The following is a 13454-nucleotide window of genomic DNA, read 5'->3' as shown; positions in this document are numbered from 1 at the left end:
CCCCCGCTCACACTTTGTCTCTGTCTCTCTCAAAAATAAATAAACATTTAAAAAAATTTTTTTAAAGTTTTTGGGGGGATGGATGTTTTTAACTATTTTGCTGTAATTGTTGGAATAATTTTTCAGAGTTTGAATAAATTATTTTAACCACCATAAACACATAAAACTTTTTTTTTTTTTGAGAAAAGTAGCAAAACACATTGCCACCAAAAAATGCTTAGACTCCAACCTTAGGAAGTGATTAAGACTTAGAAGTGCTTCTTTGAAATCATGTTTAGCTTCATCCTTGCCCATCATGAGTTCTGTGTTGCTTTGTATAATGTGATGGTATGTCCACCTCTTACCCCAGCCTCTGGCTTTGGCTTTAAAAAGCTTCAGAGCTCCACAAGGAAACAGCAAAAAAGCTCATTTGCTGAAAAAGATAGCTTCAGATCACAGATGTCAAAGTTGCCAAATCTTAAATAAGAAACATCAGTCAACATGTGCCCTTTTCTCCCTGGGCTTTCTTGCCTCGCTGGTATAACATCGGTACTGGTGGCTTTGACGACACTTTTCTAAAGCCACAGATAAAGGTAAAGCTTGAGTGGAAAGCCAAGTAACTACTTCTGCAGAATCAGAATTACTGTGGGTGAGGATATTGAGCCAACTGAAGTTGATTTATGGGAGGTTGAAATCAGGAGCTCTAATAGAATGAACTAGTTTGACAAATCTATTGCATCTACTACACGAAGTAAACAAAGATTTCATGTCAGAATAATATTAACTATGATGTTTGGTGGATAGAATGAAACCTTTTCCTTCTTGTAATCCTTCCTTTAAGATAGACAGCAACCACAAGAACCTATTATAGAATTAAACGTAATTCATACTTTTTTCCTTTTTGTATGTAGCCAGCAATTCCTCTAAAATCTCCCTGGGCAGTCAGGCATTACTTTCTGAAAAAAAAAAAAAAAAAAAAGTCAGCAGAGGAAGGAAGTGTTATGAATTCCAAGAAGTGTCCTCTTTCATACTATAATTTCTCTTTCCACCTGAGTTATGCCAATCCATGAAGAAGCTTCATTGGAAGCCACACAAGTTTGTGTGGTTGGAGCTAATGTTGGTTTATAGCATGGAAGGTGTGCAGCTAGAAGGATGAAAAAAAAAAAAGCTTCTTTTTGCATTCTGGGCAGAAATGGGAGATGGGAGGCTGAGACCTGGTGTTTAATGCTTCTTGGTGAAAAACCACATGATTGCTGTCATCAGTCCAACCAAAAGAATTAGTACTGTTCAAGTCCTCATGAGCTTTAAAAAAATCTGAGTGTTTACTCTTCTTCTCTGATGATGCTGTTTAGTTTTAATGAGAGTGTGTTTTAAAGGAAACTAAATATCTGTAGAGACTCCTGGCTCATAGTTGTGTGATCAGGGAACTGGGAAAAGGTGGAGGGTCATGACTGGAGGCAGTTTTGCTCCATTTGTTTTCATAATTGCCCAGAATGTTAGGAACCCTCAAGATCTGGGGAAGGTGCCTGCAAGCTTTGGAAACTCAGTCTCCCTATTTATTAATGGCTTTTGGTAACCCCAACCCTATGTTTTTAATAGTTAAGCTGTGTTCTTTTTCACCATTTGGAAATGCATTTACAAGACAGCCCAGATGGATGGATCCAGCAAAGCCCAGCAACTGTGGATTGTCAATGCTTTTCACAATGAAAAAAATGTTTCTCTCTGAGGGCTTCTAAATTTGGGCTTTATGTTAGGGATCCCTGGGTCTTTAAAGTTACTACTTACACCTTACATCTCCACTGGGAGATGATGCATAGAGTGTAGACAAGGTGCCCGGGACGGACACCACCTCTTCCTAGAGCTCATGTTTATTCTGGCCAGCCCACAGTACTGGACTTGACTGGATTGAATAGTGTCCCTCCAGAAATAATGTCTTTGGGCCCTCAGAATGTGACATTATTTGGAAATAGGACTTTTACAGTTGTAATTAATTTAAAATGAGGTTATGCTGGTTTAGGGTAAACCTTAATCCAATGACTACTATCCTTATCAGAAGGCCACATTGAGACTGACACACACACACACACACACACACACACACACACACAGAGAGAGAACACCATGTGCAGAAGAAGACAGCAATGGGAGTGATGTGTCTACCAGCCAAGGGATGCCAAAGACCGATGGCAAACAGCCAAAGCCAGAAGAAAGACATGGAACAGGTTCTCCCTCAGAGCTTCTAGGAAGAACTAACGCTGCCCATAACTTACTTTCAGGCTTCTAGTCTTCAGAACCATGAGACAATGAACATCTGTTACTTTATGCCTCCTGGTCTGTAATACTTCATTATAGCAGCCCTGGGAAATTAATGTGTGAATAACTGGAGAGGAAGTTCTTGAGAAATTCATAGGAATGAGACAGACATCTCCAAAGATCGATACCTGAAGCTTTCAAATTAGGCTTTAAGAAGATGTTTTTGGGGTGCCTGGGTGGCCCAGTCGGCTGTGTCTGACTTGGACCAGGTCATGATCTCATGGTTCATGAGTTCGAGCCCTGCGTCAGGCTCTGTGCTGACAGCTCAGAGCCTGGAGCCTGCTTCAGATTGTGTGTCTCCCTCTGTCTCTGCCCCTCCCCACTCTTGCTCTATCTCTCAAAAAATGAATAAACATTAAAAAAACATTTTGTAAAGATGTTTTTCTGTCTCCACTTAACATGCAAGATTGTTTTTATTTGGAGGGGACAGTCTGAGGAAATAAATAGGTTCCTTGGTTCCTGTCAAGGTTAGATAATTTTATGTTCTTCCTCAAATAGGAACTTCAAGATTAAAGGATTGTCGGAAGAAAACTACTCTATTCCCTACTTTAGACAAGATGGCCAGTGTACCATAGCATTAACACCTTTGGAAAAGAACATTTCTTGTGGGCACACAACCCTTGGGATAAAAAAGCGTTTGTGAATTTTAATGTACACCATTGTACTACAGAAGCTATTAAAAGAAAGAACGGAAGACATTCTATAAAATCCAAACACTTTTATGGTATTACTTCCTTGAAATTACTGTCTTGTAGTGTACGTTACAAGTCAAAAATCTCAAAAAAATCATGGGCCCTACAGAAATATTCATTGTGAACTTTAAAAAGATTGCTTAAACTTAAAATATGGTTTATCCCTATAAACAACTACATTCCTTCTATCCAGGCACTGATGCTGGGTCTAGTGATATCTGAGCTCATGTTTCTAGCATAGCAACTGACAGCTCACATATGAAAGCACATATACATATTCACAGATGCGAACACACTGATGTCTGTGTAATAAGACAACCACTGACTGCTTATATCCATCTGTGTTCCCAGGTGCATCAAATACTGAAAAACCTCATGCTATAAAACACCTAGAAATTCTAAATAAAAAGGAAAAAAAATACTTAAAAAAATGTAAAAGTGATTATATGCCTAAACAAAATAAGGGACCTAAAATGAAGATTAAGATGAAAACACGAGTGATAAGTAGTAACAAGTACCTTCGCTATCCTCAGGACAAAGTAAGGTCTTGGTTTTAATGTCTTTCAAGACCAAGGGTCAAGGATTTGGACATGACTTAGAACTGAGACACTGGCATAGAGGAGTGGGACTCAAAGAACAGTATTCTTAGGGAAAAGGGGGAGAAAAAAAAAGTGAGCAAACCAGAAAAGGAAACATCTCTGTTTCTTCTTCCGGTCTCATTTTCTGGGAAAAAAAAAAAGTCTTTTAGGAGAATTTTTACACCACCACCAGGTCCAGGAAACTTAAACCAGAAAATGAACCTGAAAAAAGGTCATCCTGGGTACCAACCAGGAGATCCCCAATTTAGAGGACACAAGATTCCCACAAAATATGAACTCTATTCAAACATACGAAGAAACACAGGCAAAATAGACAATTACACAATCAACAAACATCAGATTCAGACTCCTTAGATTTTCAGGTTTCTGGAATTATTAGAAACCAACTAAAAATATGTTTGAAATAACTAAAGTGAAATGATGTTATAAATATAAGGAAACAACTACATGAATATAATTGTATTATTCAACTTGAAATCGAATCAGATAGAACTTACTGACAGAAATGTAGTCTTTGACGTTGAAAAGTCAGTGGATAAGAGATGAATGAGTAAATAAAATGTGGTCTATTGCATCCAGTGGAATACTATTCAGTAAGGAAAAAGGAAAAGTACTGACACATGTGACAACATAAATGAAGGTCAAAAACATTACACTAAGTAAAAGAAACAAAACACAAAGGGTCACATCCTGTATTATTCCATTTATCCACAAGAGACAAATCTATAGAGACATTAAGATTGGTGATTTTCTAAGGTTGTGGGAATAGAGATTAACTGAAAGTGGTCATAGGCCATTTAATGGGTAAATAGAAAGACTCTAAGACCCAGGGCACCTGGGTGGTTCAGTTGGTTGAGTGTCCGACTCTTGATCTGAGACCAGATCTTGATCTTAGGGTTGTGGGTTTGGGCCCCATATTGCGTTCCATGCTGGGTGTGGAATCTTCTTTAAAAAAAAAAATAAAAGCAATGTTCTAAGACTAGATTATGATCATGGTCTCACAACTAAGTAAATTTGTTGAACGTCATTACACTGTGAAGCCTTTAAAATAGTTGAATTTATGTATGTAAATTAGGTGTATACCTTATAGTTCAATAAGGTTGTTCAAAAAATGTCAGTGGGATGTTTGGATTAGACACTGCCAATATTGGAAGGTAGATCCAAAAGCACAGAAAAGAAAGAGATGGAAAACATGATGGAAGTAAAGAAAGTTGGGAGGAAGTATGAAAAGTTCTAATCTATATTTAATTGGAGTTCCAGAAAGGGAGGTAATTGAGAAACAAAGAAAAAGATGTGAAAATATTCTCAAAGAAATGAAGGCTGAGAATCTTCTAGAACTGATGAGAGGCATGAATCACAAGCTAAGTAAATAAGAAGAAACTTACCCTAGATGCATTGAGGTAAAGCTACAGAATCACTGGCAAAGACAGGTTCTAAAAGCAGTAGGAGAAGACTTTTACAGAGGAAGCAATTTCTGTCATGGAAGATGTCACCAAAAAAATAAGATTTAACCTGAGCCAAGAAAGAGGATTAAAGTTTAGATGAATGGATTAGAGGAAGGGAGCACATTCTGATCACAGGTGTGGGAAGAAAATCCTAATCGAAGATGCAGAGGCTGAAATGTATGGTGGCAAGTCTTTGGGTCCATGAAAAGGATGCTCTGGCTGAAGCAAAGAATAATGTAGGAAATTGGCAGAAGACAGAATTAGGGAGGCATGGTCAACCTACATCAGCGTGCACAATGAAAAGCTCTCTAAAGACTTGGGCCTAGGGATGCACCACAAATAAACACATTTCTTTGGTTGACTCATAACAGATCCCCTTTCTCATCAAGGAGACCCTTGTTCCCTCGCAACCAGAGAAATTCTATGACTCTGAAACCAGAAAGGAGGCTTTCTAAAACCTATAGTGCATTTTCCATCGGAACCCTGTTGAGTCCTGAAGTCCAAGTTCGACTTGAACCTAGCAAACACAGGAGACTCCAGGTTACTGCTGGGACACACCCATGCTCATCAGGTGGATGAGGGGGGCTGCCTCAGTCTTCCCTGTATATTTTCTTTAAACTCCTATTAATTTAACAGGCCTGGGAAAAGGGTGAGTCATGAAGGTGGAAAAATATTTTGGCTGCAGCTTTGGTAAAAGGTGAAATGCATTAACCTTGCAATGAGTCATCATCACCTCAGGCAGCTTAAAAGAAGAAGGAAAAAAAAAAAAAAAACCCTTAACCACCATGGTTTCAGATCTCTGGGAGTGTGTCTGACAGAGCGTCAGGGTTTGGTAACTTCTTGTCTGGTGTGGGTATGGCCCGGTGTGAGATTAGTTTCTCCAGAAGGCCTGAAATGCCTCCTTTCCAACATGCAGCCTGTAGGGTTGGCTCTCCCACCTCCCAAGCCTCAGCAGGAGCCAGCTGCAGCCCACCTGTTTCAATGGGGCCACTTTCACTCCACTGTGAAGGAAGTACTAGCTGCTAGTGCCAGCAGAGGCCCTAAAATAGACATATTTTTAAAAATCAGGCATAGCCAATTAAATCTTTAAAAAATTACATTGGTAATAAAATTATGTGGAATTTATTTCTCTGAACTGTGACTGCCAGATCATTCTAAGTATACCCTAACAACTCATTAGGTTTAAATACGAACAAAATTAACCATTCTTCCATTATACAGTTTTAGAAAAATAATCACAAACCCTTTACCTGGTTAGAAAAAGTGAATACTTGCCTGAATATTATGTGCAGGCATCTATTCTTGTCACATGTTTACAAAGGAACTTAATGGCCCCTGATTAACCATTGGATGTTGGAAAAGGTTGAAAGTCCTCTCAAGCTATATCAGTAAATAAATGCTTGCTTACTTATATCCACATTAGGGAAGAGCTACCCATCTCCTATCAACAAGCCAGGCAGCAAGAAGTACTGCACAGACCTAGGTTTAAGTGTGACACTAGCAGCTTAGGAGCATGTGACCTTGGCCAAGCTACCTAGCCTCGCCGAACCTCGGCTTTGTCATAAGTCAAATAAGGGGATAACATCTACTGCATGGTGGGTGTGAACACAAACCGAGATGAAAGATATGACATTTCTCGGTACTCAGTGATGCCAGATTGCTTCTCCCTTCCCTCCTTAAAGCATCATGTCTCAAGGAATGAGCAGGTGGGCAGGTGAGTTAATTCAAGGTTGTGGAAGCAGGTAGAAATTGGTAGAAATTGGATGGGCAGGGGAGAAATGAGGAGCTGTTCTTGACAGCAGGAAAAGCATGAGAGGAGATGGGGAGACAGTGGGACGAGCACATGGCTGAAAGGAGCTGCTACCTGTCTAGCTGCCATGGAAGGTTAGGTGTGGCCAGAGAAAGGAGGTTGTTTGGCATTACACTGAGCCATTTGGACTTTATGTCCTAAAGATAAAAATCTGCAAAGGTTTTAGAGCTGGGAATAATTCCTCTGACACTGATGGCTTGGTTGTGACCATCTCATGTTCTTTGGCTGAGAGTCAGTGGAACTCCTTCACCAGAACGAAGAAAACTTCCATACTTTCTAGAACTGCCTTCTCTCTCTCTAGTGCCTGAGTCTAGTAGAGCCCATGGTACATTGCAACTCTATTTTACAGATGAAGAAAAGAAACTAAGACCCCTTGAGCCTAGGTGATTTGCCATAGGTCAGCATCCAGAACTTGAAGTCTGTGTTTTCTGATACTATTGTTTGTGCTTGCCCTACCACATTTCACTGAGACTATGAAAATTCTATCAAAATGCATCAAAATAATAAAATGAAAGAAGGAAAATATTAGGAGGCACATGCAGCCTATGATATTCACACACCATGAGATGAAATAGTTTTAGGATTCGTTATGTTCCCATTTTTCAATTCCCTGCTTTAAAACTTAATGTGATCTCTCTAAACTCTCACTATTTAGGATCTAATTCTTGGAGATAACTAACATCTCTAAAGAGAAGATGTCAGTAGCTTTGACTGACATGACTGACTTGACTTTGATTTGATAGCACAAGTACACTTGTGTTGACTTCAATGCGGCATTTTAGCAAAAAATTTCTCTGCTTCAGGGACCAGCCCTAATGATTAGGGTGTTAAGACATGACCAGAAAACCATGTCAGGTGCTAAAAACCTTCACTGAAATTCGCAGCCCAGCATATAGGAACCTTGACACCTGTCTGACTTGGCTGGAACTCAGATACCCTAACAATATAGTCAATAAGTCCAAAGTAGCCATCCCAAAAGATCAGCCTGCAAAAGGGGTCTTGAAGGATTTTCTGTAAAGGGCCTGGGCTTCGAACTTCACCAGTTACCTCACTCCTGACCCAAAGAGAATGCTAAGAGTCATCTCCTCCCTTTGATCACTCTGTCTACCATCAAAAGAACCTTCAAACTATGCTCATTTTGCATCCTCCCTGACCCCACAAACCTTAGTGCTTCTCAACTAGTGTTGAGCAGAAGCAAAACCAAACAATGAAAACCTCTCCACCCCTGAATAATTTGGCATCAAATTCCTGTATCATCCTAAGGAATTTATTGTAAGTTACCAAACGAAAGCTCAACCACATTACATAGACGTGCTATTGACTGGAAATGGCAAAAGGCACCCCCCCCCAGACTATGGATGGGAGAAGAGCCTCTTCGTTTTGTAGTCATAAAAAATATATTAAAAAGTATACACCCTACGGCTTATGCTGTATTCAAGTCAGCATTTGAAGTGAGTAGCATAGATTATCAGAGTATCTCAGAAAAAAATCATGTATTATTTTTATCTTTGAATTTTCTCCATTTCCTGCCTTCTTATAGGAAAAATGTTCTTGAGTCAATATGATGGTAGAGAGAGAGTAGCACGAGAGATAAAGCTTCCAAAGAGAAAATTGAGTGGATGTGTTGTTGATACGTCTACCTTAAACATATTTTGAAATGAGACAAATTTAAAAAAATAATAGCAAAAGCAGCACTATCAATGATATTTACACAAGTTTTGAGCTGGTCAGTGGTTTTTCAATTATGGATTATTTTCAAGCCTTTCTTATGAGATGGATCGAAGATAGTGTTCTACAAGTGAACAGCTTGAACCTCATTCTGTGCTTAGTGTATGGCCTAAGAGGGTTTCTCCATACAGATGCCTGAGCAGAGAGTATGTGCCGGTGTTCTCCACTGTCCACCCCTTCCCCCAAGCTATCCTCAGCCTTTCTTTCCTGTGGCTCAACACCTGAGCTCCCCTGCCAAGGGCTTGCCTCTGGCTGGTTTCTGCTTGGGTTCAGCCAGCAGGTGCACTGTCAGGAGCATGGGAGGAGGGAGAAGAAGGGAGTTAGAGTATTTCTTCCCTGTTTCCTCCCTGTTTGGGGTCACATCTCTGGCAATATCCGCATCTCTCCATGACTGTTGTCCCAGCTAGAGTAGCCGTCTCTTTCACACTTCCAGCTCTTAGGGGACTCCAATGGCACTATTTCCCCTCACGCTTCTGCAGTCCTGAGGGAGGTGTTAGTGGCTTCCTGCTGTTACACATCTCGAGGTGTCTGGACATCTCTTGTTTGTGCCTGGTCTTTCTTCTCTACAAGGAGTGACTTCATTAGGTCTCTTTACTTGGATCGTCCAGGTAAACTTTTATTTCCTTCTGGGACCATGACTGACATGATGTTCTAATTTCTCTACCTGCAAAGCTATGTTGGGATTGTCAGCAGGAGTGAAGACATTATTGAAATGTTCCTAGCATTTCCTCTCACATGGTCGCACCTTCGGGTAAGCTTAGTCTTATGACCTGTATTCTATGCTCTCGGTCATTTGGGAAAAAAAGAGACTTTGGAAGACTTCAATCCAGTTTTCTTTTGTGTAGTTCAGGAAATAAGATTTGTTCAGTCCTGCTCTGCAATATTTGATTTTGGTCTGGCTGCAGTGCAGGCTAAGGAGCTACATTTTAATAACCATCCCTGTGATTCTGAGATGGACAATCTAGACTCACATTGAGATCCAGTGCGCAAGACTGCCAAGTGCATGATGGCAGAGAAAACATCTGCCTCCGTCACTGTCATATCCTAATGCCTAACGAGTGCACCACGTCATGGTTTTGAATGAATAAAGAATATGTAAAAGCAAATTAACATCTGAGCTCCCTTTTCTACCAGGCCTTGATCACACGTCCTGAAATACTGTGCTCCTTCTATGTGGAACTGGTCTTGATTATTAAAAGCACCCCATACGTTGTGCCCTAGGGTCAATCCACTAAGCCCGTGGCCAACTTTAAAAAAAAAATTTTTAAGGTTTATTTATTTTTGAGAGAGAAAGAGAGAGAGAGAGAGAGAGAGAGAGAGAGCTAGCAAGCATGAGCAGGGGAGGGGCAGAAAGAGAGGAAGACACAGAATCCAAAGCAGGCTGCAGGCTCTGAGCTGTCAGCGACAGAGCCCCATGCGGGGCTCAAACCCACAAACCATGAGATCATGACCTCAGCCAAAGTCAGATGCTTAACTGACTGAGCCACCCAGGCACCCCATCCATGACCAATTTTGAGTGCAACAAGTGGGTATTTGGCTAAGCATCATTTTTTTTCATATTAGTAAATCTCTTAGCACAATGCTTTTAAACTAAAAATGCTTACATCTAACATTGTCCTTCACCCATTTATTCACCAATATTTATTAAGTATATTTGGCAATGTAGTAATTGCCTACCATCGGCCAAACACTCCACTAGCTATCAAGTGAACAAAATCAAACAAAGACCCTGTGCTTGGAGCTTACAGACCAGGGGTAGAGACAGACATTAGGCACATGGTCCTTCAGATTCAGGTGATGTGACACCAGTAACACAAAGAGATCATAATGTCAGGAGCAGGTGGGGATAGGGAGGTCCAACCTGGAGAGCAGAAGGCCCAGAAAGTTTCCCTGAGGCAGAGAGTCTGAAGTTGCTGAAGGCGTACGGCATGAGAGGGAAGGTAGGAAGGGAAAGGTAGAAAAGCATTGCAGGCAAAGGGACCAGAGAAAGCCAGGTGAAGGATGTTTGAAGACGTCAGCAAGAAGGAGTCTAAGTAGTGAGCTCATCTTGAATCCTTAAGCACGTTACTCAGAAAACACTCCTGGGCTTTGATCAGAGTGAATTGTGATTATGAAGGGCTATAACTATGCAGAGTGCTTTGAGTAAAAGACGTCGTGCACCGAAAGCTGGTATAGTTGGAGTAGCGTTTGTCTGTTCCTGTCTCCCTCTCAAAGACCTTCAACTGGATAAAATATTTAATGCCCCTTTCCTTACAGCACCTTGTGATTTTCTTGCTGAACTGGCAAAACTGCTTTACTTATTCCAAACAATTTCATAAATGACAAATAGGGATAAGAGAAATACTAAGTATTTTGGTAATCCCTGCATTGTTATTTTCAATTTTTTTAATGTTTATTCATTTTTGAAAGACAGAGACAGAGCACAAGCAGGGGTGGGGCAGAGAGAGAGGGGGACACAGAATCCAAAGCAGGCTCCAGGCTCTGAGCTGTCAGCACAGAGCCCGACGCAGGGTTCGAACTCATGAACCATGAGATCATGACCTGAGCCAAAGCCTGACGCTTAACCAACTGAGCCACCCAGGTGCCCCTGCATTGGTAAAAGACCCCAGAAAAACATGAAACAAACCCATATACAAAAGAGGAGTGTTCATATTTTAATTTAAAGCCTGTGAATTTCACATACATTGATAGAACTATAAATAAGTTTACATCTCTATTACATTGGGCATATAAGATATTGCTCAATTCCATAACAAAATATATTTAAGTTATGCACTAATATACTTTGTTTTGAATGAAGAACAAAATTATATAGGGCTATGATTAGCTTAAACTATTTTATTTATTTATTTATTTCTTTAACGTTTATTTATTTTTGAGAGAGGCAGAGACAGAGTGCAAGCAGGGGAGGAGCTGAGAGGGAGGGAGACACAGAATCCGAAGCAGGCTGCAGACTCCGAGCTGTCAGCACACAGCCAGATGCGGGGCTGGAACTCACGAACAGTGAGATCACAACCTGAGCCGGAGTCGGACGCTCAACTGACTGAGCCACCCACGCACCCCCACCTTAAACTATTTTAGAAAATTAACAATATTTTTGAGATTCATAAGTTTCCATTTAGAATATAAAATTTCTTTAAGTATTCAGAAGCATTCCTGTAAACACTTCAGGGTGAACTATTTCAAAAGAGGCATATTCCACAAGCCCTACTTTCAGAAGCATCTGTCATCAGTGAAAGTGTCCAAAGCACTACGTGGAATATGATCATTTTAGCAGTGCTTTTCCTAGTTTGCCAAAGCCAAATGTCTTTGGCTACATCTTAGACGCAATGAGCAAAACTTCGAGTTTGTGACACATGGCACAGTAGAGTAAAAGGACCCTTTTAATTGCCTTTCCAGTTTGCAAATTATTTTTAAATGCATTACTTTATGAAACTGGATATTAAAGGGTCTGCTTTTTCTTTCAGGACCCGAGATTTTGAACTGCTCATTTCATTTCCATCAGTAGTATGTCATGTACTACATTTCAAGCTATATTATGGAACCCATCTCATCATGCACGCTTAGCAAGGTATAGAGAAGGGTCCAGAATGAGACGGAGATCACATTTCTCCCAGTCACCCGGCTATAAACTGCAGCCAGTTAAAAGTCTGTCATGCTCCCAGCTACGCTTTGAGTTCTTCCTTTCATTTCTCTGACAAACCAACAGCTTGATAAAAAGGCTCAAGATTAATTGCAACTTTTCTTTTGCAACAAAAACAACTCGACTGCAAGTCTGATTTAATAGATGATTCTCTCGCTGGGAGATGGGGCTCGAGGGAAAGGCACGGTGTGTATGCAAGAGTCTCCCCTCTCGGGGCGCCTGGGTGGCGCAGTCGGTTAAGCGTCCGACTTCGGCTCAGGTCACGATCTCACGGTCCGTGAGTTCGAGCCCCGCGTCGGGCTCTGGGCTGATGGCTCGGAGCCTGGAGCCTGCTTCCGATTCTGTCTCTCCTTCTCTCTCTGCCCCTCCCCCATTCATGCTCTGTCTATATCTGTCTCAAAAATAAATAAAAAACGTTAAAAAAAATTAAAAAAAAAAAAAAAAGAGTCTCCCCTCTCAGTGCACCGATCCTTCTGGTTCTGGCCTGCTGACATCTCCACAGAGGGCCGGCCATCCAGTCTGGAGGGGTTCCAGGCCTCCTTCCTCTTCAGGCTGTCTTAATTCTGATGGTTTCTTGTCCGTTACCTAAAGCTGTGAGACACAGAGTGGTACTGTATTGATTTGCAGAGGCCGCCGTGAAGACGTATCTATCGCCAACTGAGAGGCTTAAACAACAGGAATGTAGTGGGCCTCACGATTCTGGATGCCCAAAGTCTAAGATGAGGGTGTCGTCAGGCTTGGTTCCTTCTGAGGGCTGTGAGAAGACTCTGTCCCATGCCTCTCTCCTAGGTTCTTCTGGTTAGCTGGCCATCTTTGGCATTCCTTGGTTTGTAGAGCACCACCCCATCCCTGCCTCCATTTCACATGACATGTGCCTTGTGTGTTGTGTCTGTGTCCAAATTTCCCCTTTTTATAGGAAGAGTCATATTGAATTAGAGGCCCTCCCTACTCCAGCGTGACCTCATCTTAACCTAACTAATTGTATCTCTAACTACCCTATTCCCAAATAAAGGCTAGGACTTCACCATGTGAATTTTCAGGGGACACAATTCAACTCATAACAGTTACTATATATATTCTAGGGAAACATAAATTTCAGGTTAATATATAATAAGCCTTCTGGAATAATAATACGAAGCAACCGACTACGGTCACCTCTGCAGATAATAGGGAGGTAGACCAGGTAAGGTGGAAATCAAAGGAAATTTACTTGCAACTATAGTATCTTCATTTTTTTTTACGAGG

This window comes from Herpailurus yagouaroundi, unplaced genomic scaffold, assembly GCF_014898765.1.
Source record: "Herpailurus yagouaroundi ecotype Mexico unplaced genomic scaffold, PumYag 201, whole genome shotgun sequence".
Lineage (NCBI taxonomy): Eukaryota > Metazoa > Chordata > Mammalia > Carnivora > Felidae > Herpailurus > Herpailurus yagouaroundi.
Note: the sequence above shows the minus strand (reverse complement) of the source record.